General features: G+C 38.7%; 1 long non-coding RNA gene across 5 annotated transcripts; it reads left to right on the top strand.

The window, feature by feature from the left end:
- Window positions 1-26,649, top strand: LOC137474790 (uncharacterized). 5 transcript variants are annotated; one of them, XR_010999488.1, is made up of 5 exons: window positions 1-127; window positions 650-806; window positions 4,750-4,846; window positions 5,020-5,326; window positions 26,461-26,649. It is a non-coding gene; the product is annotated as an uncharacterized lncRNA (long non-coding RNA). The 5 variants fall into 5 exon arrangements; XR_010999491.1 differs by lacking the exon at window positions 1-127 and adding an exon at window positions 25,591-25,757 and having other exon boundaries at window positions 247-806; XR_010999492.1 differs by lacking the exon at window positions 1-127 and adding an exon at window positions 7,793-8,558 and having other exon boundaries at window positions 247-806; window positions 5,020-5,330.
- Window positions 26,650-27,651: the final 1,002 nt, after the last annotated feature.

The following is a 27,651-nucleotide window of genomic DNA, read 5'->3' as shown; positions in this document are numbered from 1 at the left end:
GCCTGACAAATAGGTTTTCATTCCAACAGTTTACCGTGAAGAGATGAAAAGCGATTTAAATTTCGTTTCAGAGCTACATGAAAGCAATATCACTTTAATGAATTTTTTTAACTGATAGTTGTTCTCGGTAATTAAGATATGAAATATTCACTAGGACTTACATTACATTCTAGGGGCTTAAGGAAGAAGTGAAAGAATAGGATGCTAGCCGATGACCTCTTTTGTGGTGGCTCATTTCCTTCCACTGTGAAAACAGTAAACTTCCTAAAGCTAAAAGCAAGGGAAAAAGTAGTTTGAACTATTTCAGTGAGTATTTCTAACCTCTCTCTTAGAGGACCAGACCTTCTCTAACCCAGTATTGTTGTAGCTATACAGCTCTAATAGGAGTGTGAGACTTCACATGACCCCACAGTCAGAGGTCTGAGTGACTTTGACATTGTGGGGTGCCCTGCTTCACCTCTCTGCTGCGAGAAAATGTTACCGGTGGAGATCAAGACAGCCAAACAGAAAGATTAGCAGTATTTCTGTTTCAATTCGGGTAGAGCAGGGACTAGAGGTAAAATTCTCCTCCGTCATGATAAGTAGCCTATGAACATATAGTCTTTGTCATAAGCTTTTAGTCATTGTCGAATTCACTCTCATTTGCCAGGAAAGTTATCTTAAGTCTTGAAATAGTCACCTTAACACAAGGTCTGACAGCTGTTGAAGAACAGCAATCCTTGCTAATGCCACACCTGTGCAAGATAACCCTGAGAGAGTGCTAGACATGACTCCAGGGTGGCTGGGCTGTATTAGCATGTGTGCAGGTGCAAACAGTGGGGGAATTAAGGCTCTTTGTAGCTCAGTCCTTTCTTTTAAAGGAGTGAGAACATAAAGTCTCCTTTTCCCATTCCCTTTGCCACGGGTTTTGGAAGAATTTAGAGATGGCGGCTCTCAACCGCAAAAAGAGTCTTGCTTATGGGGCTTTGATGGCCACCTTTGAGTGGACCATATCCATATATATATATATATATATATATATAGTTTTCATGTTGTTTCTGATCCTGTGAGTGACCCTACTCATGGGACAGTCTTATTTGTTGCCTTTCAAAGCTTGGCTAGAAACTATGGCATAAGGTAACTCACTTATAAGGTGTCAGATTATAGCGGTTCTTCATGCATCTTGCAGCAGAGAATGGGGGTCTGCCAGGTGCTTACAGGAGCCACGTGGCAACTTTAGCTCTTACCTCTCATACTTAGGTGCAGTTAAATACTTAATGGTCTTAGAGTTTAAGCATGGATTCATGCGCTTGTTTTCACTGGTTGGAAGTTCAGGTCAGGCTATTCTTTATAAGTTAAAGGAGGTAATAATGTGATAGGAAAAGAAATACCAAGATTAGGGCCAGATGACCTTCAAGATAGTTCAACAGGGTATGGAATTGTGATTAGAATTGTTATTTGTGGCCACAATGTAAGGTATCGATTGGATTCTGAATTATTTTGACTATCTTGTTTGTGTCTTTAAACAATAATAGAATTTCCTATCAGCCTCTGGTCAGTAGGAGTGGAAATAAGAAGTAAAAGCAACATGAGGTTTTAAAGCCTCTGACTCACTAGCTGCTACCCTTTTAGGCTTCAGTGCACAGCAGAGCATGTTCCTCAGAGGCAAATCACCTTTTTCTTCTTTTGTAGTTGTTTCAATTTGACAAGAGTTCTTCTGAGACTGTTTATTTGTGAAATGGCTGTAGTTCAGGAAGGAAGACGGAATTTTGTGTTAATTTCTAAAGGCAGTGGACTCTGTGGTCATTCACACATTTCTCAAGAGTGAGTTAGTGGCTTTGTGGATGCCATTAAGGGTACTGGTTTCTCCTGGGGTAGACTGTTACTTTTGATATCGTACAGCTGTGGTTCTTGGGTAAAAAAGTCTCAGTAAGTGGCATAGATATTACAGATGCCTTTGTTTCTCTGTTTTTCATTGAGAGAGAGACTTCCAACCAGTTGTGTTCTGTGCAGAGCTGAGAGATGGAGCAGATAGCAACATCCTAAAGAGGGTCTCCTCTCCATCCAGTGAAGATGTGTTGCTCTCCATTGAGGGTATGACTGGAAGTCCAGGTCAATAATTTAAGAGCTAAGAGTTGGGTAATGCATGTACATCCTGCCCTTCATCCATTTGCAGGCATGTCCAAGTTCATTTCAGGCTTGCTGCCCGTGCTGAACATTGTAGGGTCATGTACTTAAAGGAGTGAGGGCACAAGAAGAGCAAGGGGCCTGTGAAGTCATAGAAGAGTTGTTTCCATATGACTGAAGGACTTTTTCTTCCCTTTTTCCTATTCTTCCCTACAGTCTGTGGACTGTTTTCATCTTTCATTTGTTTACTAATGGTAGCGGCCATTGACATTTACATCAGAAAGAAGGGAACATCCACATTTCATATGACACTGAACAAAAGCATTTGGGGTTTGGATTTTAATAATGTTGGTTAAAAAAGTGTCTGTGCATAGTTCTTTATAAGCTATTTAGAATATTTATTTTTAAAATATTTTTCTTCATTTTAGCTACTTTGAGATGGCTTTTATTTAGTCTTCCTCTATGACTGCACTGATGTTGAGCTTCTGGTTTTTTTTTTTTTCCCTAGAAAATGTAGTAGAGGGCGATTCTGTTTATTTGGAGAAAAGCAGTATGTTCCTGACCAATAGGCTGAAATTAAGCAGTAAATAACACTGTCAAAAGTTTGCATAAAAGCGAAGTTTGTCAATGTGAGACATGGTGTGGTGAGTGATTATTGAATAGCCAGGCCAGAAGGAAAGGTTTCCTTGGGTCTGTTGGGTAAAGACCTGCTTTTTAAAAAACGAAAAAACTTATTTTAAAACAGCATAATGAGGAATTTTTCACATTCAATGTAAATTACTTTCTCTTGTTAATCTTAACAGTTGTCTATAGGAATGTGGTGTTTTATGACAATTAATTTGGAGTTTAGTGGGTTTTTTTTTTCCTTAAAACAATGTCTTCTCAATTTGTGATATTTTCACTGTGTGCATTTTCTGTTAAAACAGAGTAGAATGGTGCTTCCTTTGTTTTCTCTGTGCTTTTTCTTATTGTGCATTTCAGATGTGGGCCCTCTTTCTTCTTTCTGTTTATTTTGGCCTCTGGTTGCCATATAATGGGGGATCAAGCTTAAAATGGTTTCAAGAGACCATTTCTTCATGTGAAGATTCTCCAGGGCTGCCAGGAATAACCAACAATTAATGCAAGCACTGTTCTAATACTTGTTTGGATCTGAGTCACACTGATGCTTGTAGCATGAATTTGTAGCACAGGGAAAACAAACACTGTGTGCTTGGCACCAGACAGCTTCAGGTTGGAAGAACCGTAAGGGAGATGTAAGCGGGTGAAACTCAGGAGGAGGTAGTAAATAAAACAAGACTGGATGGTAATCAGTGTTTGGTATGAGAGAATTAATCTGAGGAGGTGTTGAAGCAGAGGAAAACAAAAACAAAGTCAAAAGTATGCTTGAGACCATATGTGAAGGTTGATGGTTATTTGGTTTGAAATGTATCAGGAAAGCAAGCAGAGATGAACCTGTGGTTTCAGCTGAAAATAAAGTACCTAGCATGTGGCTGAGGGAGGGCAGAGTAATGAACCTCTCATTTTATTGAGCTGCATGAGCTGGATAAACAACTTGTAAATACATTTGGAACAAGTATTACCCCATTTTAAGAACAGTAGCTTTTAAAAGTGAAACTTATGATGTTCATTGTGTTCCTTGATTGCTTGGCTGAAGATGAATGGCTGGATTTTACTCTCTGAGATCATAAAGCTGCATTATATGTTATCCTGAAATTAGGGGAAAGGCATAACCAACAGGTACAAAGCGTAGGAGTTTCATAGTCTGGGAATAACTGTGGTAATGGAAAGACTCAGGAAAATGCTTTAACTTCTAGACAGTGTTTTACTGTTTGCTTACAGAGAGTAAGTATAGTCTAACTGCTACAACAGTGGAAACTATGAAAACCACCAAGGCTGAGATAGAAAACCTGTGATTAATTTTATTATCTTAATAATCATGTGGTGATTCACAGAAAGTGCCAGGGATTTTTTCCATTTCAAATGGATTGCTATTTTACTTGCATTCTTTCTAAGTAATAAACTGAAATGATTTGTAACAGAGCTCAGCTGAACTAGATGGATCTATACCAGCAGAGGATTTGTTCCAGTTTCCTCTTCTCTATTCATTAGAACAATTAGGAAACTTATTTTCATGATGTAATGCACTGGTTGTTTTAAGAGCTAATTCCCAAACAATGTGCTAATTGGCCTGAAATAGTGCAGTGCATGTGGTGCCCCCTTGGGATTTGAAGTTACGGACGATCCTATTTGTTAGTGGCTTCAGAAATTAAACCTCTCATGAGTGTTTTAACTGTGCTTTTGTAAGGGCTGAGTGAATAAGTGCATGATAGTTCGAAACACAGTGTTCAGAGCAATTGTTCTGTATTACATGATTGCTGGGCAAATTAGACTTGCAGTGGAAATTTCCTTGCAGGGTACTGTGCTGAAGTTTTCGGCTCACCAGCATAGGGTTGCAAAGATGTGATAGAAGGTATGACATATACCCTGGTCCAATTTTTGCAGTAAACTAGAAACCGTTTAGCAACTTCTAATGGAAAAACAAGACAGATTCTTAGCAAGAGGAGTGCAACATATAAACAGAGACTTGAAAGTAATGAATTGAATTACATTTCATATAATTCTTCCGTATGTTCTATTGCCAAGGTGCTATGCTTTTATATTGACACTGCTTTACTACACTGTTGAGTGGTGGAAGAGGGGCTGGAAAGAGTTTTGACTTTTTACAGCTTTGTAAATGATGGTGAACATTTCAGCAGTTTGGAATTTAGATTGACAATTTTAACTGGATGTGCCTGAGCAGCTCATCAGGGACACAAAATTGATTAAGATCTTGCTACCTCCCCACCTGCCCTACCTCATTTAGGCTTCTGCATCAACTTGATTAGCTGAACAACTCTGTTCTTAATTTTTCAGATTTGCTCAGGATGTCTCCAGAGTAGGGAAGATGATATTGTGCTGGATTTCATTTGATCCATGTCGGTGGTTTCACGGCTGCGAGAACAGGGAATGTGTTTTGTTTTCAAATTAAAGATTATGTTTTTGTGTGGTGAGGTCCTAGTCTAAAGGAGAAATTTCTGCAGTGATTTCTACAGTGAGCAAAAACCTACTGCGTGGTTGTGGGCCAAGATCAATGGTTGCATTCCTGCTGCTGAGACTCTCCTGCCTAGGGACTCCTCTCTGGGCTGAGCCTACCATGAGAGACATCGAAGGTATAAAACTGGTGAGTAAGTAGATGTTTTACTGATGAATAATGATTCAATTACATAACTTAACTATAATATCTGCTAATGGGAGTGAAGAGCAGAGTGAAAGAGGCATCGTAGGCCTGTATATGTGAAATGTGAATTAATTCAAACAATGTAGAGAACTTTGGAGACTTCTGCAGTATTTTTCTGAGTGTTATATGTGCCTCATTTTAATTGCTTGATGTTATTCTGCCAAGCTGCATGAAATTAAATAAAAGGAAACTTACAATGGAACAAAGAGGAAATGAAATAAGTGGAGTAAGATGTCTCTGGAGAGAATGGCAAGGGATTTGCAGTAATATTTGAGAAGTTATTAGATGTGAGAGTCCCACCTGTGTGCTCCAGCAGCCTTGTTTTTCTTACACCCATATAAAACTATATAAACTACATCATGGGGAGAACGGAAGGTGGGAAAGCCTGCATACATGAGAAGCAGAGGCTGGATGCAGAGGCATTTGGAGTGGGATACAGAAGGAATGTTATGTTATATTTCTTCCCCTCTCTCTGCACCCCTCATCACAGCAAGTTTGGACTGGATGGGACGTAACCACAACAACTGAAGAAACAGTAATTTGTGAATGTTTGAGTCAATGAGCTGTGGTCTCCTGCAATGTTTTCTCCACCTATTCGCTGAAGTTGATGTCCATCATCCACCACTCCCCAGTTGCCCTTATACTTCAGTACCTCTTATTTTACTCTGGCTGCTCACCATTACTTGCAGCCTCCTCATGCATACCTGAACTCATGGGGCAGTACTCCAGCTCTGCCTCCTTGAATTCTGCGGCTCCTGTGCTGTAGGTGGTGGAACTCATGCTAGGCTCAGAATTTACTAGAGGAGCATGGTCTGTTTTTCAACCATTTTGGGAGAGAGGCTAGTTTTGGTTGTCTTGGTATATTGTGGGCAAGATCTTCTTGTTGTGCAATCACCAGCAACAATAAAGACTTTTCTGGTTCCATCTTCTGTACAGTGCAGGTACTGCTGCCATTGTCAAGCTCTTTCCTCTAGTGCTGCTTCACCTCTAGCTTTGCCATCAAAAATGGAGGCACTTGCACAAGCTACTCATCATTATGTTTACTGTTACACTGCGTGACCCTGGTCAAATGGGAGAAATTTGTCCCTTCATAAATGGAATTTTAGTGTAATATGCATTGACCAGCCTTGGTCTTCAGTGTGTAGGCTTTGCAGTACTGCAGTTTGGTCAGAGCAGTGTGTTCAGCATACTACTGTGATTTCAAGTATACAGAAAGAACCAGTCTGCTGGTTACCAGGCTGGCATATACTATCAGTTTTTTTAACACAGTGTTTGCATCTTAGTCAATGTGCCTTTATTTTTTTCTTTTTTTTTCCCCACTTAATACAATGGAGGTAGCAATTTTTCTGACTGTGGCTCCCACTAGAGCTGATTGAGATGGAATTTCTGTTCTCTAAGCCTTGTTTGTGGTTTCCATAAAGTTGAAAGTAGTTCTTGGTGCTGATTATGTTTTTTTCTGGCCTAAAATTTCATCCCAATTTCATCTGTAGCAGATAACCCTTCTTGGGTTTATTGAATGCTTTCCAAAATTAAAAAGAAAGCATTCTCTGTGAAATTTTCTTAATTTGAAATAGTCTGTGAAGTTTCTGCTAGAGTAAACACCTTTTGCTCTACATGTAGTCAGTTTTTTGAAGTGAGTTTGATATGGGATTCAGGGCATCAAAATAATTTGGCTTATTGAACTGTAAGATGGGAATACTATTTTGCTGTCAGGCCTGGGAGCTCCTTCCTGGTAAGCTGTAGTAAACTTCTAAGCATTAGTATTGAGATTTTTCATGCCATCTGCCTTTTTATTTGATGCTTCATCAAAATGTTTAGGGTTATTTTTAAAAATGCATGCATGGGGAAAAATTGTATTGCTTTGTCACTTGCAAAAGCCCCTTCTGTCATGGCATTGCAGGGTAGGTTTGGCAGAAGTCGGCATTTTTAGAGGAAAATGCTTTGCTGCTTTTATTTAATTCTTGCCAAGTTTAGAAGTCTCTGAAAAATGTGTCAGTAATAAAATTCTGGAAGCTTACCTGTCATCTCTGTGCAATTAAAGAATGGATATCCCATCCTCGCTGAGCAAGCAAGAATGTTGCAGCCCGGGGTTACTGTGTGTTTGAGCAGACCTCCCTAAGCAGCTCCTTGTGGCTGCAGGCTCAGGTTAAACCACATCCTGAAATGGAAAAGGAGCTTCTCTTTCCAGAGTACCTAGTGACCAGCAGGTTATTTAAATGCAGATGAAATACATGCCAGGCTGTGTCAGGAGGTGGGAAGAGGGAGGGAAGGAAGGAAGCAGGAGGAATTTGGACATGGGCCCTGGTGACTCAGGGTGGGAAAGGAAGTTACCTGGGAAGATAGGAGTTCTACTGGAAGATGCTGTGCTTGCTCAGAGATGTCTCTGAACCTCTTTTTTAGGTCCTCAAGCCTTATCCTTCCCTGGTTTCTATAAAGAGCTACATGAGCATGAGGAAAGGATCCCTGTGAGAGCCTAAAGTCTATCTTTGGAGCAGGGGCTGGGCACCAGGTTTTGCATATTGATTTCTGCTGGTCTGCATAACACAAACCCTGCCACCACATTTGCACTTAGAGTTCTGTCATGCAGAGGTTAGTGTCTGTTGGCACTGAGATTGAGACAATGTTTGTACTTTTTGTCTTATAAAATGTTCATGTGTACCTTATTTGAGCTTTGATTTTATATATATATATTTACTCCATTCTTGCATTGTTTTGGGAGAACAAGTTGTTATTAGTAGATGTAAACCTGAGACATGATTTAAATAGGATAAAAGTTATTCAAAATATGAATTGTCTTGAGGTTTTTTTTTTTCTTATGTCTTCAAATATTAATTCTTTGATTAATATTTTATTTGATTGAATTTGTAGTATGAATTTTACCAGCTCCATACAGGAGGCAGAAAATACAAATTGTGAGATCTAACAGCTGAACAGATCTAACAGCTTTAAATTCCCCCTACACTGCTGTGTTAGACATCAATTTCACAGACTGTCCTCATGGATCCTGCCCACCTGCTAAGCCTCACTGCTTTATCCATGCCTGCATCATTTCTAACCATGTCTGGTAAAGCCTTGAGGCTTTACTGGGGATCCTGTCAGGAACCATATGTATACCTAATAAGTCACAGTCAGAGTCCTGGAGGGCTTGCCATCTGAATGGAGAAAGGCACAGCAGGTAAATGACACACTCAAGCAGAGAAAAAAGAGGACCTGAGAGTGGGAATTTGGCCAGATGTGGCTTGGTTTGGTGTTGAAGTTGGGCAGTGCTACCCCATCACCAGGCTCTGTCTCTGCTAACACTGTCAGGTGCAATATACAGCCCTCTGCAGGTGAAGCTTCTCCTCAGAAACAGCTTGGCTTCATCCACACATCAGTCAAAGCAATTCCCTATGGTTCCCTTTCCTGAGAAGCTGCTCTAGAACCAAACCCTTTGGCAGTCAAATCCTTGTCATTTTTAGTTTAAAGTAATTTGTTCCCATATTAACAAATGGCCACACATTCCTTGTTGTCCTCTGGTTTGAAGGACAGTTCTGTGTTTTTCATTTTGGCTTAGACAAATCACAGTGTTTCTTACATGAAAAGGCATGGCTTTTACCTTATGAGCATGCTTACAGTAGAGTCGTTGCTGCAAGTGTGCCTCTGTAGACACACCTGACATACCTTTGAGCTTCCTCATTGACAGACTGTTAGCAACACAGCTGCCACAGTTTAAGTCAGTACCAGGTGACCAGATTCGAGTATTTTAGTTTTTGGCATTTTTTAACAGAACCTAAATTTCTAGAGACTGAAGACCTAAGTGTGCTGCAGAAAACTTGTGGTCTTCTTTAGAATGTTTAGATTCCTCTTTAGAACTCTTTAGAGTTCTGGCCAATGTCAGGGCCCTTCTCCAAAACAGTTCTGAAAGCAACATCAATTCTCTTGGCTGCACTTTCCTGATCTCAGGATGGAGTCACAGTGATAGTTTGGAATCATCCTGCACTCACAGTTCTTACAGACACTGCATCTTGCATTGCTAAACCTTGTTTTGTGTTCATTGACATGCTTTTCTTCACTCCTGATGTTCAGCTCTATCCTGAAAGACCACTTTGAAGGAACTTCCTTAATAATGAGCTTTTTGCCTGGTAATTTCCCCTTGCTCCTGTTTATCTTTTAAATAGTTTATCTGATTTATACATCTTTATACTTTTGCTGACTTTTCCCACTTTTTCCAGTTTAACCTATGGAGTACTTTGCCAAATGATTTATTAAAATCCAAACAAATCACATTCACATTTTTTTGTGGGAATAGAATAGAAAAAGAGACATTTTGGACTAGTATACTATGATCAGTCTTCTGTAATGTATTTGATCTGCTTTTATTTTCCATTCTTTTGTCAAGATCTGTGTGTTATCTGTAGATGACTGATGTGTCTGTGCTACCAAAATGACTTTTTTCTCTCTTTCCTTCCAAGCATAGACACCATATTTGGCTTTCTTCAGTCATGTGGTACTACCTCATTTGATGGATTTATTTAATATCTGTGCTATTAGACTTAAAGTTTCATGTACCAGGTCGTTCAGTGTTCTGTGATTAAGATGGTTCTGCCACCCAGACTTGACAGCAATAAGCTCTTTGGATTTTGCTTCTATCTCAGTAATTTCTGTCCTTGAGAACTCATTCTTATTAGCTGTCATGTGTCTGCTCCACTGTTCAGCATCTGTTTGGGTTTTTTGGAAAATGAGTGGCTTTAGTTATTTCTTTTGGGGAGGTATGTGTACATTTAACATGAAGTCTGCCCTACTCCAGTGTAGAACCTAATGATTATTTCATGTGCTTACCGTGGTAATTTCTTTGCTGTTGTGGGTTTTTGTTTTATTGTCAATTTTTTTTGTTTGTTTCTTTTCATATTTAAAATGTGTCAAAAGGACTGTCTCATTCTCTGTATTCTCTTAGCAGTCTGGTTCATCTTCAGCAACACTGCTGTTATCCGTTACCTGTCTCATGTGCTTGTGAGTTTTGGGACAGCAGAACACATTCAGCAGTTACAGTTTTCATTGTGTTAGACCTCTTTTTACAGCTTCTCCTTGAAGTTATCTTGTGCTGGACCCTTCTCTTACCAGACTTTCTGCCCTTGGGGTAAAAGCTGTTATAATAGCTCAGTCACTGCTTCCTTCAAGAAATTCAGCATCGCTGCACACGTCTTGAAGGGTCTCTGCTTTTTTAGTGACTTTGTGTAAGTAAAGAAAAGGATTGTGGGAGAGCAGAAGGATGCTGTAGGTCATCTTTCAAATAATAAAGAGAAGACAATAAAAGCATGTATGTCTGTAAAAAGTACTACGGACTGTAGGTAGAACATATAATTAATCTGAAGCTAGGTACTTTTTTAGTATTGGGCTTTTTGTCCCCTACTGAGGAAGAGGCTCAATATTTCTGAAATATTCCAGAGTAATTCCATTGCCAGCGACACAGATCATAAAACAAACCCCAGAGTTTTACAATGGTTTTCTTGGGGAGAATTTAAATTGATCTATCTTTCTGGTTTCTTTTGGAAGTCTGGCAATTAGGAGCTTTGCAGACTTTCAGTGTCAGCTTTTTCTTTCTGAAGATAGTTCACATAACAAAGAGTGACCCAGTCTTGGAGTGGGTGCAGAAGCGGCATGAGTTTTGAAAAAATTTAGCCAGCTCTAATTGCTCCATGCCAAGGATGTAACTATACAGTGAGTTTTTGAATTAATCTAAACTGCACCAATTAAATTCTGTGTGAACAATTCATGGACTCTTTGTTATCTTCTGAAAAAAATTGAAACTGCAAAGCAGCGGGGAAGCATTTTTAGTTTTCTTCTAGTTCTTCTGTGGGGCACAGAAATTAAATAAGGGCACCTTGCTTAAAAGGGAACAAATAAAATTGTACGTGGTGTGCTGCCATAGCTTTACTCAAAGATCCGTGTCTGCTGCCACGTGTAAGATGCACTCGCTGTGAACCATCCACCTGACAAACTGTAGCACTCTGGAAGCTGAAGCAGTTTGTGACCTGAGGAGATAGTGCTGAGGGGTGGAGGAGGATGCCTACATCTGTTGTCCTGGTGCAGGGATACAGTCGAGTTCCAGCTGCCAGTGTGTGATCAGACAACAAAAGACTGTAAGCAGAGCTGGCCTTGTGAAGAACCTGCTCAGTTCTGGCAGGGTTTGGTAGCACCGGTACTGTGGGAGACTGTACTAAGCTCTTCTGGAGTCATCTCAGTAGAACTGCTGCTTCTGGGCGTTGCCTGACCATGTGGGTCTGATGGGGCCACGTTGGCTCCACACAGAGCTGCTTGGCTTTTGAGGGTGTTTATTAGGTTGGAGCACTAAACCTGAAATGAATCCAGGTTTTCATGCTATGCTAATGCCAAGTTAGCCAGTCTTCCTAGAACTGAAGTGCAAAAGTGCAGATTCACTGGTGTCTTTGTAGGCATCAGAATCAACCTGTTAAGACTAAATGAGGGCAGGAGATCCTGTGAACCTGAGCTGACTCCATGTGCCTTGTGGTTTTGCTCAGAAAGCCACAGCTTTTTTTCTGTAAAGGTTTGGTGCCCTGGTACTATAATCTCAGTTTTTTTAAAAAATTAATTCCCAAAGTAACCAGCTGGGGAAAGCAGCATTCCCAGGCCAAACTGCAGACACTATAACACAAAGGTAGGTTGGATTAGCTGGAACTACATCTGCAGCAGGTGGCTGTTTCACCTTACCAAGACTGGTGTATGTCTTTGTGTGATGGCATTTTTTTAAGATGACATTTAATATGTTCTGGCAGGTAGTGGGGAGCCTATAGCCAGAGCTTTAAGCTACATGTTTTTAGCTATCTGTTTTCTAAGTATTTGGGAAAGGAATAAATGTTTTATCATGTGTGTCTGTACCATGATGATATTATAAGAAATTCTAGGTATGCTTCAAGCATTCTGCTGCTTGCTTACTGGAAGCCAGCAGAACTAAATAGGATTTTGCCTGTTTTTTTACTGTAGATGCAATCCTAGATGTCTTTCTATATTGAGAATCATCACAGAAGGCAAATTTAACTAGCTCCCTGCTACTGCAGGTCCTCCATGCCCATTTGACAGTGTTCTTGATCCCCGACTCCTTTTGTTCCTCGCCAGATTTGTGTCTTCCATTGGTCTGCTCTACAACTCGAGATTTTTTTAGGGTCTTGGGAAGTTTTAAGTCTGTGCTGAGTCTGAGCATAAAGTATAGATGACTGTGAATGCAGAAAAGATACAGTTACTTGTTTTCCATTTGAGTATCGAAATGCAGTTTCAGCATGTATGCACACTGGAGTCATACCATACCGCTTCAGGCATGAGTTGATATCCTTACTAAGTTTTGTTTTTGTGGGTTTTTTTGGGATTATTTTCTTTTTTTAATGTTCATACTGCCTCAGTTTCAAGTGGACTAAATTTTAGCCACTCTTCTCAGCCAAAACTATAAAATCAATTAGCTGCCCCTCTGGATGATTAGGTCAGACACACTAGGGAAACATGATGAGAAATTGTCACTGTGAGTGTTGCAGCACTCTTCATCTTTGTGTGTGCATTGACCGAAATGGATGTCCATGAAAAACTATACTTTTAAGACCTCTTGGTTGAAAATATTACCTTTACAGGTGTCTGTAACTGTCTCTAGCTGTGAAGAAAGATATTTGAAATAACTGCAATTCTTCCATTTTCAGACACTGAAACTACAAAAGACAATTAGATTTTATAGTTGGCTTATTTTTTTTCCTCTGTTAGTGGGAGGAAATGGTGGAGTGGTTTTGTAAACAGTGCTAATGCTCAGTTTCTGGAGTGGCACTGGATTTGATAAAAAACCTTATCAGAAATCCTGCAGTTTAACTCTGCAGGATTCAATATAACTATGAGGTTGATTATGTAAAAGGTATTTGAAAGGCTGCAGAGGATGAACAGCAATGTTTACTCTCTTTCATTAAAGAAGAATCAACAGCAGGATGCAGAACTTAGTGTTTTGCAATTCAGAAGTTTCAGGCTATGGTAATAAATTCGAAGATCAAATTAAAGCAGTGCTTTGGTTTAAAAAACAAAACAAAAAGCCCACCCAAAGCATATGGAAAAGTGGTTCTATTGGATATTATAATTTCTTTTGCCTGAAAAATATCACTTTCATATATAAACAGTATCATTTGTGAAAAAAGTTGCTGAGTTGTATTTATATTACTGTGAAAATTTAATTTATCTTCCAGTTTGTTTACTGGAGGCCATCACAGTTAGTACAAGCAGCTATGTGTGTGTGATAATGACTAATAGGGTGGCTGTTGATGGTATTGAATGTTTTTAAGCCGTTAGTTTAAATGTTTTAGGTTTATTATTAAAAATGAGGAATTAGATTCTTAAATAGATAACATATTGGACTCTTATGGAAGCTTAAACTAAAATTGTCTGCCAACAAGTTTTTTTTTAAATCAGATTAGCTCTTAGTTGAAGTCTCTGCTCTATAATGATTGGATTGCCAGAGACCATGGGGAATATCTCTTTCCGCTGTAATTAAGTTGAACAGAGTCATGTTTATGTTACATCTTTGAAAGCCCCTCTTTGAAGGCATGTAAGAGCCCCCTTTAGCAAGGGAAATGCTGTAGGCAAATGCAGTGTATGTTGATACAAATATATGCTGTTTAATGAAGAAATCTTAGAGACCAAAGTTCAACAACAGCAGAGCTGAAACACTTTGGCAAGTGCACCAACCTAAAACCTACATAACTGATCATGATATGAGCACAATAACATAAAGGTTAAGAAACGCAAAATCTCATAAAGCAATGTCTCAGAAGTGGCTGGAACAGAGTGGGTAATTATTCACAGGCCTGTGATCTCTCCAGCACAAACAGTTCTGTGCTGCTACTGAGGTCAGTGCTGCTTAGCCTTTTGCAGTGCTACTGCTGTAAAAGCAGTTGAGAAATTGTGGTTATATTGTAAAGATGAGTGGATTTTAAGTTCAGGAAACTTTCTCCCTCATCCCTAAGAGCTAAAATGAAGTGGCTTTCTTTATGGTCCTGTTTCAAAAGAGGTAATTCTCTTCTGCTGTTCCTTAACATCCCCAGAGCTTTATTGTTATATCACAAGGGTTGTTTTCCTTTCTTGCCCCACTCTGATCTGTAATTCCTTTTGGGTGACGTCATAGTGTTTGATTTCTGGCTGAGATTTGAGGCTTTGATACACTGTTCAATCTCTATCTCTTTCCAAGAACTTCTAGCTGTTTGACATTGCTCTGGGTGTCCCTGGAGAGTTTTGAAGGTGGTGAGCTGCAGTGGTGGTCTCTCTGAGAAGGGCCCAGAGGTTGCCCCAAGCCGTACATAGCCAGCTTCTGTGGACTCACCAGAGGACACAGTGGAGCCCGTCACCCATGAGTGTGGCACCTCTGTAAAAACTTATTTTAAAAAGAGGCAAAAAATGCTGGACAGGAAAAGGACTAGGGGGAAAAGTAGTGACAAAGTGTAAAGGGAAACAGAGGTCAGAGAAGAAGGAGAAGGAGAAAGAAGTGTTTCCTGATAGCTTAGCAGATGCTGTAGCCTGGGAAGGAGCCCACACTGCAGACAATTTTTTTTCCTTAAGAACAGCAGCCTTTGGGAAGAGGCTGGGCTGGAGCAAGGAAGAAGAGCAAAGAGGGAAGGGGTGATAGAGAGGAACCCTTGTGGACTGACTGTAATGCCCCTGTTTCTTCTGCGCTGCTCAGGGGTTGGAGGAGTGTGAGGAGTGAAATTGAGTCTGGAAGGGAAAGGAGGAAGGATGTTGCTTTAAGGTTTGTCTGTGTTTCCCTTGACAATAAATTGGAGGAGTTTTCATCTGTCAAATCTGTCTTGCCTGTGAAGGTAATTGGTAAGCAATACCTCTGCCTTTATCTCCACCTACAAGCTTTGTCATCCTATTTTCTCCCCCTTTCCTGCTGAAGAGGAGTGAGCAAGCATCTAGGTGGGCATTTGGCTGCTTGCTGAGGTTTCTCCAGCACTTCCTGCTTGTGGTAGGTCAAAAGGTACATACTTGTGGTAGGTCAGGAGGTCTACCTTCTAATGACAAGAAACTTTAGTTGTGTATTATACCACTGTTTTGCTGTTAGGCACAAATATTCTGTGAAAAACAAATGGAGCAGAGAACTAGTTGATTCTTTAAAAATTACGCTATGAAATAGACTTGTGGAATTTTAAATTTCAATACATTTTATCTGGAATTTTAATTATCTGTATTGTCTCTTATCTTCCCTCCTTACTGGGTATTGACTCCGGTGGCCAGGCAGGGAAGGGCTGTGAGGTGAAAAGAATTAAATCTACTGTAAAGTCTCTCTGACTTCAGTGAGCTTATGGAGGCATTAACCCTATGAGAATCTCTTTGCATGGTTGGATCTTTGATTTTAACAAGTATTTATCTTGAATTCAGTATCAAGCCAGGAGAGACATTAGGGGAGTTTGCAACATGAAACAGATGGTTGTTTCTTTGGAGGAAGCTCGTCTGAGAATTGAAACCCAATCTAATTAAGCAGTTGACAGGTTGAGTCTCTCATCTTTTCTTGGCAGGCTGCAGCAAAATTAAAAATGTGAATCCTGGAAATAGTTAATTAAAAGCATCATGTTGGCCATGCAAGTTGCTTCGTTGAACTGAATGGGATTCTCCAGCGATCAGTCACCAGTGCCAAAGTGTTTCCAGGGTTTGCATTTTTCATCTGTGAAGATCTAGACTAAGGTTCTTCAAGCTCGGGGAGTCTAATTCTTGTTGACTTTGTGATTTTGAAAGCCCTAAAGTCTCAGTACTGAGAAATACACAAACACTTTCTTCATCCCCACAAACTTCAACAGCTTAAGTCTGTTTTTAAGTACTCAGCTGTTGAGGTTCTACCCTTAATTCCCTCCTACCCTTAGATCCGGGGTGTGCAGGTTTTTCAAAGGCATCTTTGTTTTTATCAGGACTTTCAAAGGCACCAGGACAGGTGAGTTATCTAGCCACTAGGTATTTCAAAGGAGGATAGTTTCAATTACTTAAAGTGCCTATAATACCCACCAGGTTCCTCTATATCTTCTGAGCTCAGTGAAAAGTTTGAAATCAGATTAAACCTAAGAAATTTTAATTGTTTTGTGATTCTGAAACATACCTGAAAATGTTTGTTGAGGCAGAATGAGTGTTGCTACACTTTTGGGCAAGGGTAGGCAGTTTTCTCATAGCAGGAAGTAGTTACAGTATAGAAGGAGGATGAAAAGCACGTGAACTTGTTTTTTCTGTTCTTCTTTGCCTTTAAAAAGCCCAGATGTATCCATTAAAATACATCAGGTTTTATCTTCCTTCTTTGAAATCTACAAATTTAAAGTGATGACACTTGAACCTTTTGCTCCTACTTTCAGTCCTAGAAATACCTGTTGGTAGGACCATTTCTCCTTCATGTTGCAGAAAACAGAATGACAGTAGCACTTAACATTTTCCATCTACATGAGGAAACTTCAGTATTTCTCCCTCTCATATTATGGATGATTGTCATGGGTAAAGTGGAGATTGAGGTTTGCTGAATTATAAAATGCAGCTGTTTGATCTTGTATGTAGAGGATCAAAAAGAGCCATTTTTCATTATTTTGTGCTTTTCTCGACACATTTTGGTGCAGCTGAAATGTGCTATTACTATGAGAAGTATGGTGGAAGCCATAGGTTTTCTGTCCTCTGGCAGTTTGTGTAAAACAAAAATGAAGCATTAAAATTAGGATGTGGTGATATGTATTCAAATCTCTGTAAAGGTTTTGTTTTGAATAGGTGCATTTCAAATTGTCTCTAAGAACATAAAGGCATTTAAAAATGTGATTTCTACTTACCTGTGCTCATTTCTTTTATTAAAGGTTGTTGGCTAACATTGTAATTCATAGTTTGTTGATAGAACACTTAAAAATGTTCGGCAGTGCTTACCACAGTTTAACAAAACAGAATTTAAGACATTGCTAAAGGACTGGTATCTGTCTCTAGAGCAATGAGGTGAGAATTACTGCAAAGACATGCCTTATGGAAGTACTCAGCCTTCTTGGTGAAGTGGTTATATATCTGATAGAGTTCTGATACATTTCTTCATCTCACTTTTGTTTTTATAAATGTCTCTTTCTTGCTGCTTAGTTCTTCTAAATGTGAGACGTAGTAAATGGAACAGATGTTTGTATAACTGCTTATTGAGCTTGTGGAAGAAATGCATAAAGTGGTATCTTCATTGTTATAATGAAACTATAATTACATTTGCTTGTGAGGTTTGAATTGGGTTCTTAACAGGAACATGTTCAACAGGCAAAAAAATATTAAATGGCATAAAACATCATGTGATATTCGAATAATGAAAAATGTATCACTTAACAGTGTTTGCATTATTCAGAGTTATACACATACAAGTGTCTGCTCTAATCCCTTGCCAGTATGTTGTCTTGGTAACCAGCTACCTGCACACCTGCTCGGCTTCTGCAAGTGAGGGAAAATGGATGGTTATTGGCCACAAATATATTGAAATGGAATATAAAAATCCGGCAGAATGTTAATATTTAATAAGGCTGTGCCTTCAAACTTCAGTGTTTTAGCCAGTCTCTAGCAGCAAGTTTTATACCTGAACAAAAAAAGATTTGACATCATTTTTGTTCTTTCTGTAAAGCAGGGAGAAGTCAAATTCATACCCAAAATCCTATAGCACAAAGAAGAATGCAAGCAGTATGCAAGTTTATTCTAGTGAGAGGCTACTGTTTATTGAGTAACTGTTTTGGAGTTCTTAATAACTGTCAAAGAATTAATCCCTTTTCAAAAAACTTCCTGCTTGCCACTGAACTGAGCTATCAGTTCCATACAGGTACATGGGCCTGAGAACCAGAAATGGGTGGCAGGGTACTCGGAGGAGGAGGGCAGGTAGATAAAATGCTGTTAGGATTGGACCTGAAAATACCCTCTGCTTTGGCTGAACTTCATTGGCAGAGTTTTACCTTTACTGGAAATAATTTCTCCTGCTTGCTTTATAATTACAACCTTCTACTGAGCATGAAATGAAACTTAACACTGGGATTTTAAGAGCTGGTAAAGAATGCATAAAGGCTCATATGGGCATTTTTATTTTTCAACTCCAGCTTTATGAATAATTACTAGAAAAGTGGGGGTTTTTACTAACTAGTATTTTATAACTATACCTGGAAAAATCTAAAGAAAGCAAAAAGCTGAGAAATACATAACTGATGTAAAACATGTATATAACATATGTAAACAAAACATAAGATTAGGTACGAAAACAGATTTTTTGGCATGGTGTGCCTGGTGTGAAATTGGAGCCAGAAATAAGCCAGAATGGTTGTAGGATTGGTGCATTCATGATGTATGAGGCTGTGTGCAAACTGATAGTGTCCCACTAAGAAATGTCTTCCCAGTGCATGGACAGAGTGAGCTTGCACTTGCCTACTGATGTAGTTGTGAATCTTTGCTGGTAGGTATCTCACTATACAGATATAGGTATAGTCAGAGATGACAAAGAAAAGACTATAATCCCAAAAAGGACAACTAGTTGATGTTAACCAGATGCATATTTAGCAGATTGTCTCCTGGGTAGGATAATGCATGTCACTCCAGCATTTCTTGTCGAGAATATTCTAGGCATCCATTCGTATGGTGTTACCTGAATCACAAAATGGGACCACATTGATTTAGAGGGATTTCTCCTTGTAATGTAAAAATTGGATGTGTTTTGCCTTTTTTATTTTTTCAGTTGTATTCTAAAATGTTAAGGATAAGGAAATTAGAAGTTATATGGAGTTAGAAGCCCAGCTTTTTTAAAAAAGGGAGCCTGAACCTGTATTCATGTTAAGGTACAAGTGGGTTTGTTCTAAAAACTACCCTGGTGCTTTTTTAAAAATGCCCTTTACCTCAGTATTTTTTATAATGCAGGTTCTTACATACATTTGTGGTACAAAGAGTTGAACTGTGTGATCTGGTAAGGTGGAGTTCAGCCTTAAAAAAAAAAAAAAAAAGGCAGAAAGTCTTTTTTCTAAATAACATGTAAAATATCTTGCATTCAAAAGCTGGTTTTAATCTTTCTGTTTCTGCTCATGTTTCAGTAGCCTTGACAGCACACTATGTTCTGCCCACACAGAGGAAGGATGTTTCGTTGTCCTAATGTGTAGATCCCATTGCACAAGACACATGGCAAAAACAAATGAATCACCACAGGAAGAGTTTCAAACTTAGCTATATTTACTCCTGTGCTTACTCAGAAGTTGATCTAAGTTGAACTGGGCCTCTTTTTAGAATCATGTGTATGGATATGTGTGTAATTTATATACATAATATATAAAAATGGAGTCCTCTAGAATTCTCATTAGCTGGCCTTACTATGAGCTGTTAGGTTAACTATTAGTAAAGGTCTCTAAGGGTAAATTTGATGCTATTGTATTGGCAGATCTGAAGGCTGGAGGTCACAATAGTTTTATATGAATCGTGATTTGCTTTTTTTAATTCTCTTACACTGTAGGAATACACTTTGCGATGCTTTTGGCATCAGCATGATAAGCTTGGGCAAGAGAAAGGACAATTGTGATTGTGTTTTACTTTATAGGTTGTGCAACAAGCCCAGAGATTTTGCTAATTCAGATTTACACCTCAGGATGAAAGTGGTTTTACTTTCAGAGCAATGTGAACTTAATAATTTGACATCATTTTGAAGTGTAAATTCAAATTCTGTAGTTCAGAAGTATGAGAAAGGATTGCTCTTTCTGTTAGACTGGTTATTCCCTCTCAGCCATGTGGCAAGGGTGTGTGCAACACTGAATCTAGTTAAAATTCCATGCTCACTTATGCTGCTCCCCTCTGCTCAGCCCTGGCGAGGCACTGCAGGAGAGTTGTGTCTAGTGCCATCTATCTCACTACAAGAGAGTGGAGTGTGTCCAGCAAAGCACCATGGAGAGGATCAAAGGTCTTGGAGCATCTGACATACAAGGAGAGGCTGAGAGAGCTGGGAGCTCAGACTGGAGAAGGGAAGCTCAGGGGAATCTTATCCATGAGTGTAATGGCCTGATGTGGAGGTGAGTAAAGAAGATGAAGCCAGGCTCTTCTCAGTGTGCCCAGTGACCGGATGGGATGCAATGGGCTCTAACTGAAATAAGGGAAAATTTGTTTGAATGCAGTAAAGATTTATTCATATTAGGGTGGCTGAGCACTGGGCCAGGCTGCCCAGAGGGTTTGTGACATCTCCTTCCTTGGAGATATTCAAAACCTGACTGGATGTAGCACTGAGCAACCTACTGTAGTTGGCCTTTCTTTGAGAAGGGGGCTGGACCAGATGACTTCCAGAATTCCCTTCCAACATGAATGCTTTTGTTCAGTTAATCAGAAAGAAATTGCTAATTGTTTATAGGTTCTCTTTACTCTTTCATCCTGAGTGATGGTGGACACTGTCATTGTGACACTGGCATCCAGAAATTATGTTTAAAGGTAATCATATGCATCAAACAAATGCTTTTTTCCAACCTGTTGTGGATGGTGCACTTAAACTCTAGGGTCCTTTCATTCCTAAAGGCTGAGTATATACTTGCTTCATTGAGAGCTTCAGAAATTAGTCTGTCCAGCACACTGAAGTGCTTCACAGGCACACAGCCGCATACGGAAAGCACGACAGTGTTGCATGGGTGACTTCAAGCACAGGTGTGTGTCTAACCGTGGGAAATTCTAGTCATTATCACCCGAGGACATGATAAATTCCCATCCAACAGCACTCTGTCTGTTGCTGGGTAAAGTAGGCAAGACAGGGTTTTAGAGGCTGCCAGCCCCATGATGAGCACAAAGGTTTTTTTTTTCCTATGTTCTGTTGAACTATTTCTGCCTGCATCTGTAATTAAAATATGAAATCTTTTAGAAATGTCTGTTGATAATAAACTGCAGATACCAAGAGTCAGATCAGAAGGTAAACAGTTAAATAAAAAGGGTAATTATTAAGGTCTGTATTTCAGAACCAGCCTCTGCTGTTTCATCTTGAGCCTGTAATCAGCAGCAGCTGTGAGGGAGAGAGAGAATATGAACATTATTATTTTAGTGTAAAAACCTAATTCTGAATAAACCTTTTCTTGCAGATGTGTTTCTGGGCACCAACAGAAAATCTCATTGTGAAAACTTAATACCATTTAGTATGCAGGTTTGTCATTGACAGTGCACTCTGGAAAGGAGCAATTCACTTTAGTAAGGGTAAAGTGCTTTTCAAGCTAAAAACAACAAAAAAGCACCCAATCAACAAAACAGAAACCTAAAGCCAAAACAGAAGTCATGGGTATAGTGTCTGAAATGCTGCTCAGGACAGAAAGTAAGTTTTTTCTAAGATGGATGTTAGGTGTGTATCCTCAAGGGGAATGTATAATTTTACAGTGGTGCTCTTTGAAGTGTACGTGTAGAAATGACTGGCAGCTCCAGGTGGGCATCTTTGGCAAATTAAAATTAATTTGCTTTGCACAACTCATCACATTGTTGGGTATTCCTGTACAGCTTTGCTCAGATTTTAAAGCACATTGAGATTATTTGAGCATTTTGATGGATCTCCTTCTGGACTTGTGAACATATAAAGCTCTAGAAGTAACTTAAGATGCATTTTTTTCCAGAAGAGAGCTTCTGAAGTGATGCATAATGGGGGAAAGGGTATGGGTATTATTTTGGTCTCTGATTAGGTCTTTGGTCTTTAGCTGTTTTTGAGACATGAGGAGGTACTAGTGATTATTCACAGGTTCTGTATGCACTGTATAGGAACAGCTTTACCTTTAAAACAGTTGTAAACCATGCTGTAATACAGAGCCTTTCTGAAACAGTGAAGTCTAAACTTCTTTTCTTAAATACATTTTGATCCATGTGATAATACTTGTATAATCAAAACTCCAAAGATGAAATTTAGTGGCTATGCAAGGAAAATTGAGATATGGGAAGAAGTGGAATAGTCAGCATGCTGTAATTTTGGTCAGTGGTTGCAGACAGTGATGCAGGTGTGAAGGTCAGGTTCAACAGAACTGCCTCCATACCAATTTTCTATTGGAGTAATTGATGTAAGGGAAGTAAGATGAGCCTTCAACTTTTGTGTGATGTGGGCAGCATATTTAAGCGCATATTTGTGTTTCTTCCTGTTACCAAGATATTAGCAAGATAGGTGATAACCACCAAATTAGAGCAATTTTCAATGATGGCTGCATATGAACTGATTGCTGCACTGCACTGAGTATTGGAGTGGCACATCCCATTTGCTGTGCAGCTGTCCTCTGCTCCCTCCTGGCTGAATGCTCCTCTGGTGCTGGGATCTGCCACCCCACATCTGACAGTCAAGGGTGAGGCTGGTTGGATGTTATTAATCTCCTAATCTTATTGATGCATTAGATGTGCTGGCCTTATTTTGTCTCCATTTCCAGTTACTCAAATTTGACATTACTGCCTGAAGAATGTTTATTTTCTTTAAGGAGAAATGCTTTTGAAAAAGAGGGTTTTTTAAAAGATGAGATCATGAGTGAAAATAGCACTGCTCTTATTTTACTGCTGATTGTACTGATAAGCTTTATACATATTTTCTTTGGTCATCGCTCTGGTAAATATGTTGGTACTAAAAATGAAATGATCAGTACAATCTGTAAAAGAAAAAATGACAGTTATGAGTTATTATCACACAAGGAGTGATAACTCATAACTGAGTTTTGAGTGAGCAAAGTCTGAGTGAAATGTTGAAGGTGGAAAAGTTTTAACTGCTGATTATTGAAGGTCTTTGGTTTGATTTTGAGGCCAATCTAAACTTTGATTGCAATGCTGTATCTTGTAACCACACAGCACAGCTGAAACCTTTATAAGTTGGTCTACTTATTTTGCTGTAGTTATATTCTTCTCTACACTGCTTTTCTCTCCGTGACTACTTGGAAAATGGTTAATATAAATCACTGGTCATGCAATGGAAGCAAAAATGGTACTTTCAAATGAAATTTAAATTTTTTAAAAGGCCATTGTTTGTGGAAGCTCTGCACCTTTGAGTCAGTCAGTTATAAAAGTTAGCTATATTGATTCTCAATTAGCATTTTTATGGGATATGCAGGGATATTAGCAGACCTTGAGAAAGCATGAAACAATCTCCCCCCCCCTTTCAGATTAGCATATAGTTAAAATCTAATTAAGGCAGTACCCATTATACAGGGTCATAATTTACAATTTAAAACAATTGCCTGGTAAAATAACTAAATATGCATTAAAAGAAACAAAAAACCTTAGGAATTCATGACCTTTTAAAATTGGTGTAATCAATCCAGACTTGTTTTCCACTTTAATGAATCCTGGCACCTCAGGTTTAAATGCCAAATGGTGTTTCTTTTCTCTCCTGTGGGTCTGAGGACATTTGTTGTAGAAGTTAAGCAGAATGACAGCTGGTTTTGTCTGATGGGCAGAACTCTTGATCATCCTGTTTTTACTTTCCTCCATAAGAAGTCGCTAATAGAAATTCACTTGGCTGCAGGGGAGAGGTAATTTGTCACAGGTTTTGGGCTGATGTAACAGCCGTGGAGGGCAGTAGAATAAGGAGGAATTTTCATATGTGGGCTCTTTTTGACTTGGAGATGTCAAACATTTTCCAATAAAGAAGTTCTGTCTTAATGCAGTGAAATTTTAATTAGTAGTGCTGTGTTTGAAAAAGCATGTTCACAGCTAAATATTTGAACAAAGAGAAAATTTGAGATTTTTTTTCTTATGTGTCTGTATTTGCATAGTCAAATATTTCAATGCCATTGAAAATAGTTTTGCTTATGAAACACTGTGTCATAATATCTACTATTAATAAAGTAATATTCTGAGAGGAAACAGCCAATTTGGGGTTTTGGTTGTATCCAAAATACATTTGGATACATGTATCCAAATGTATTTTGGATACAACCAAAATTTTCTTTCTCAGGATGTAAATTATCCAGGTTTTATCCTCAAGGTGATTTTTCCCTCAATTTGAGTAGTCTAATACTATGGTCAAAATATTCCTGTGAATTTTTGCAGTTGGCACTGTACCTTTGGGGATCTCAGCATAAGGAGGCAGCAAAAGGACAAATGAACGGTAAATATTACTTCAGAATGGCATAAGAAAAAGCAAATTATGTAGTTTGATACTGGCTTGCATTTATATAGAATTTCAATTCACTATACGCCTCAATTAGAAAAGAAAATCTTTATTTCCAAGAAGTGTCTTGAGGAGCAAGATGTTTAGAGAGTAATTCTAGCATCAGGGTAACTTTTACAAGTTTTGGTAACACATGAAATATTTCCCTAAGTTTGCTTTTATTTTTTGCTTCTTATAATCTGTGTTCTTGATGGTAATTCTGTAAGACAGAACCAGAAGCTGGCATGCCTTCCCACAGCTTCATATAAATCTCCTCTGTTACAAAATGAGTTGAACTGCAGTGAACTTAAATGCTAATGCTGAAGACAGCAGGCAACCTGCTTTTTAGTATCACAAAGCTTTAACTTTGGCTTACTTCCACATCTTCCTTGTTCCAATATGAGTTAAACTGGCACCTTACCATGGCTAATGACAAAAAGCTGTTCTTATTTGCAAACAAAGTAGCTGTATGATCAAAAGCCTCACTAATAACGAGCTTTGCACAAGGTTGTATGTGCCACAGTGCAGGCTTCAGTCAGCTAATGAATAATCCCAGTCCTTCTGAAAGATATAAAAATTATCAAACAGTTTTGACTGTATGGGTATGACAGTCTATCTTTAGAAGAAACCGTATTTTTCTCAGCCTCATAACCTGTATACTGGCAGAATGTAGTTGATCTATAATACTGCATATTTTATTACATAATATTTTCTACAATACATTCTATTCTTTTCATTAATTACTTTTAAAATAAGGGCGTTTCAATGATAAGGTATCACATCGTCCTTCCTTTCTCCACTATATGAGTTTTCATGTAACAAACTGAATGAACTAAATAACAAGGAGTCTTTCATTTAAGCCTTTCAGAGGCTTATATGCTCTATGTTTTTCTCCTTTACATCTAAACAGGAGAAGAAAATTTTGATGTCTACCTTTTTGCTACAAATCTGATCCTGCTGAGTACTTCTGCTTCTTAAACTTTGCAGGACGTGATGATAGGCTATGTGTGGGAGGATTAATGAAAAATGTTTCTTAGTTGGGATAGGTGTATTTCATCCGTCTTGCATCCCTTCCACTTGTGGAATGGGGGGATGTAATCCTGATCTGTCTCCACAGTATCTGAAAGAAAATATTGAAATCAGGCACTGCTTCTGGTGAATGTCAGACCTCGTAATAGGGAAGGTGAAGGGCTAAAGAAACATGAAGCTCTGCCTTGTAACCAGTGGGGTATTTTGCAGCTCTTGGTTGGAAGCTGTCATTTCTTGGTTTACTGCACAAAGCTGGTATAGACTGACACTAAAAAATATTGCCTGCTTGCTTGCTTGTCCTCAGACTGTATTACTCTGTTTCCTTTATCCCTTGAGATGCTAATTCTTCTGTAAGATTGAAGTAATTAGGTCTTAAGTCTTCCATCTCCTCTTCCCCACAGCAAATTTTTCATCCACTATTTCTAAATCCCATTGTTTAGAACCTATGAATTTATGTGGGGTTATGTGTTGGGCAGAGCCCATCAGGTGATGATCATGTGCTTGAAGGTAACATGCTCAAATCTGACCGTGAGCAGGGTGAAGAAGGTCCATCTCTTGAGAGAAGGAGGTTCTTTAAATGCATTGGGAGTTCTGTGGTGTGCTTCTTAGTTCATTTAGAATAGTTATTTATAACCCTGGGCTAAACAAGTTGCAAGGCTGATTTATTTATATTTCTGTTATTCATCTGATAAGGCACTAATTTTATATTAAAATTAAATCCTTGGTTTACATCGGGAGATTGAGAAACAAAAAGTTTTGAAAGTATAATGAGACTCTTCTAGTCTGTTCTTTTTTCCCTACTTTTTTTTGGATGTTACATTAGCAAGCTGTATTGACTACTAATTTTTTCAATTATTTTGATTATTGTTCAGGTTGTATTTCTCTGAAGGTGGTCCTACGTCCTGCATAGGTGTAATTTTAGCTAGGCTTTTCTGACATGTTGGTATTTGTCTCCTAGCAAAAGTCTCACCTTGGGAAAAGAAACTTCTCTACTTGGTTCTGATTTTAATCAAAGAATCTCAAAGTAAGCTGAGTTGGAAGGGACCCACAGGGATCATCTGGTCCAATTCCTGGCCCTGCCCAGGACCATCTCCAAGAGCCATATCATGTGGCCAAGCGTAGCTGCTATTCTGAAATATTACACAAAGGATAAGAGAGTTTCTCAGTCCAAATCTCAGTAAAGCACCTTGTTCTGTAATTGATAATTTCTTGCAAATAAGAAGGAAAAAGTCTTTGTGTCCTTTCATGTTGCATATATTAGTGTATTACTATAAATTTTTCAAACCTAGATGAGTTTTATGGTTGAAATTTTAAATGTTTAACTGTGCTATGCACATAGACAGTGTCACAGGGTATTGGCATCATAGTTTAAACAAATTATGGTAGTTACTGTGGTTTAATAAATTGATTTGTGCAAATTGGTTTGTTTGGACTTTGTGGGCCTGCTTTCAGCGTATGGGATAAGGAGGTGCAGCTTCATGTTTTGCTGTTGCAAGCACTGGAAACCATTTCAAGAAACTGCAGTAAGGATGTGATGAACAACAAAAAGATTTAAAGAAAAATATCTGTGCAGTTTTCTAATTGCAGTTGTAAGTGTTTTGCTAATCTGTCCACACAGATTACTAGATTGGATGGCGGGAATGGAACTGTTGTCTATTTTCATTTCCTCTTTGATGTTATCTGCAAAATGGAAGATACAGCTAACTTTTTCATTGTAAATAAATAATATTTGTGTTCTTTCTCTGGCAATGTTCCATATTAGTTGTTAATGTGCCAATTTAGCTATTTTAAAATAGTTTTCCTTATGTTGGAAATTATGGATACATGATGCATTTGAATATTCAAATAGTGGTATTTTCCTTCTATTTATAATCTTTATTTGGTCATTGGACCCTTGTTCTGAATATAATTATTTATTTTTGAGATGTTTGTAAAGAACATCTCCAGAGATTGTTAACATTTGTCAGCTCTTAGAATGACAGCTCCAGTCACTACAGAAGACAAGTAATTTTCCTCTTGAAGAAAAGGGATGCTAATCTCCACCTACAGTAACATGTTTTGAGAAACATAATGCACTAAGAAAATGTACCAATTACTTGGCTGAAAATTGCTTCCCTTCTGCAAGATAGACAATCATAACATTTTTGGA

Source organism: Anomalospiza imberbis, chromosome 5 (assembly GCF_031753505.1).
Source record: "Anomalospiza imberbis isolate Cuckoo-Finch-1a 21T00152 chromosome 5, ASM3175350v1, whole genome shotgun sequence".
Taxonomy (NCBI): Eukaryota; Metazoa; Chordata; class Aves; order Passeriformes; family Viduidae; genus Anomalospiza; species Anomalospiza imberbis.
The sequence above is the reverse complement of the archived record's forward strand: the minus strand, read 5'-3'. Positions and strand labels throughout refer to the sequence as shown.